This window comes from Harmonia axyridis, chromosome 4 (assembly GCF_914767665.1).
Source record: "Harmonia axyridis chromosome 4, icHarAxyr1.1, whole genome shotgun sequence".
Lineage (NCBI taxonomy): Eukaryota > Metazoa > Arthropoda > Insecta > Coleoptera > Coccinellidae > Harmonia > Harmonia axyridis.
In genome coordinates, this window is record NC_059504.1 from 30,469,809 (window position 1) to 30,472,965 (window position 3,157).

Sequence of the window (3,157 nt, forward strand, 5' to 3'; positions counted from 1 at the left end):
GCGACAGGTATTATTATTATATTTTTGAATAGAATAGATTATGAATACTCCATGAGACAATTTCTTCAGATTATGATATTGTTCGAAGCAATAACTCATTATTGCCTCACTAATTTTAGTGATACAAATTATGAAACAACTGATAATCTGTTCTGTAGGTATCGACTTTGAAAGAGAGGTTCATTTAAATAAGCAATGTGCATCGATGGGTTATCATCACAGATTGGACGATAGTGTTAATATATTTAAAGTTATTCCTAGCCAAGAGTATTTTAATTTTTCCCTAGGACCCCATACATGCATTTCTAATTCGAATTACACAGAATGTTAAAGATGAGAAAAATAGTTCTTGCGCGCTCGTTTTTCGAGGAAAGTTTTCGTTTTCGCATAATAAGCCGAAAATTATCTGAATAGAGTTTCGACTCCCGGATGAAAAATCATAGGTCAAATTCTTTTTCTGTCCTTCCGTCTGTATGCCTATTTGTCTGTATGTATGTCATTCCATCCGTATGTCTGTTAACATGATATATAAATTGCTCATCAAACTATATAAAAAGCCTCTCAATTTATTATTGCCAGGTATTTTCTTTTAAAAATTTTTCAACTGATGAATGGTGCTCTTCAAATGTGATCAAAGGGACAAATCTAACGATGTTGAATTCATAGATCTTGGTGCCCACCGAAAATTCACATTATCTGAAGTCCACAGATTTTAATATGAGATTTGACATGTGAAAGTAAAACTTTCTATAATTTTTGAAGTTTGATGAATAATTAATATTAAGTGTTTTATATGTTTCAGACGGAAAAAAATCAATTAGTATAGAAATTTTTCAGATTTACATCTGAAAAAACACACGATTGTATTATGATTTCAAAACTTAATTGCAACGAAAAATAAATGATGACTATTTTGAGCAGTTCAATAGTTAATTTCTGTTTTATATCTGAGGCCAAATATGATTTGTTCCTCACAAACAGAGTGTACCGGGTGGGCAAATTTCGATGTTTTAGCACTACAACTTTTAAACCTGAGGTGATAGACAAAATCTGATACCCTATACTCGGTCTCTTTTTCTGAGAAAATAGCAAGAGTTGTATTCATTTTTGGCCACCTGCTTTTATTTTCGAGTTATAAACGAAAATTGGGAAAATGGCGATATCGAAAAACTTTTATATTTCCGCTAGAATCCAGTTATGTTTTTTCAAAGGGGAACACTAAATTTCTGTGTCATTTCTTGAAAGCTTAATTTTTCCTGATTTCAAAAATATATAACATTGTGTGGTTTGAATCAAAAAAAATAATTTTGGGTCGAAGCTTCGTAATTAATGACCCTTTTGAAAAAACAAGACCGCTAATGGATTTTACGTGAAAAAGTGCCTCGATAATGTTTCAATTTCAGAGCTCTATCTTCAGTATCTTCCCAATTTTTGCTTATAACTCGAAAACAAAAGAAGGTGGCCAAAAATGAATACTACTCTTGTTACTTCCTCAGAAAAAGAGACCGAGAATCGGTATGAGATTTTGTCTATGTCTAATGGTTTAAAAGTTGTAGTGCTAAAACATCGAAATTTGCCCACCCTGTACACCTTTTGAAGTAGGCAGGAATATTAAATGTTTTATATAGGTTCTGTTTGAGATCATGGCAGTGAAAGCCCAGAATGTTTCAAAAAAAAACTAATATTTGATACTTATATTCCAAGGTTCTTCAACTGACGTGGTCACTTGAAGTGGAGAAGTAAAACAGAAACGTCATATATGGCCAGGAGAGGAGAAGAATTTAGTACTTCAAACACTTTGAGAATCATGTAAGGAATAAGAAGCCTCCCAGAAAACATAAATGTATGGAATTCATTTCCACGCATTCACCAAGTTTCCAGAATGATGACTAAGTTAGAAATTAAATCCTAGTAAATATAGAATTCCAGCAAAATAGATTGTTAATAAAAATATTTTCTTGAGACTGAAATATTAATTATATTTTCAATGAGTTTTTTAATCAAGTACCCGATCACAATATCTATTTCACTCACATATTCTAATTCTTCCAGATGATTTCAGTTCTGAGACAAATTCTAAGAATGTTTATCGTATTCAATTTAGTTGTAACTAAGAAGTATTAGTATTAAACTTATTATAAATTAACAAAATCATAATATCTATTTTGCCATCCTTGATGTTTTCTCGCTATAATGGTCGATCAAATACAACTCATCTCACAAAAGTTTCGCTGTGCTCTCATCAAACACAAGAACTCATAACCAAAATTTCAGATAACTTATTTCATCACCTAACTCCAGATTCAGACATAATATAATCGTGATTGGCGGATATATTGTAAGATATCGATGTTTTCTGAATTCAATTACAATCGTTTGAGATCATTTCTACTCGATATTCGAAAATTACGGACATTCTAACAAATTTTCATTCATTCAAAGTACCAGTTGATATTATTCAATAAACATATTTCATGAAATAGCTAAACCATGCGAAAAATGCAATATTATCTTGATTTGTTCAGTTCTCAACGCCACTTATACAATTATAACAAAATGGTATATCGAATAAACGCGATAAGACCCTGTGATCTGACAACACCGCTGGGATCGACAAGGTGGGCTGTACATGTCAGTCGAGTATATGTGGGAATGAAAAGTCGGCGGAACGTGACGGGTCTCAAAAAGAGAACAGAATATATAACTTACTTGAATGAAAAAAAAAAATTTCCCCTCTATGGATGCCTAAGGAGTTATATTTTCAAACAGCTGATTTTTCACATATACACTCCAAGAAAACACTCGGATCACATGGGTCTGAGGTAGCCTGCCAAGTATAACGGGACTGAATACGTCTGTTGGATAAATAAATATATATATATATATATATATATATATATATATATATATATATATATATATATATATATATATATATATATATATATATATATATATATATATATATATGAATATATGGGAAAAAGATGTCAAAATACGAGGCGTTAGCCCAACAAATTAAAGATATGTGGCAGCTGAAAAAGGTCAACATAATGCCTCTTATCATATCTGTAAATGGACTCGTCCCAAAAAGGACCACCCAACATCTAAAAGAGCTCAACCTACCCCACAATGCAATTATGTGGATGCAGAAGGC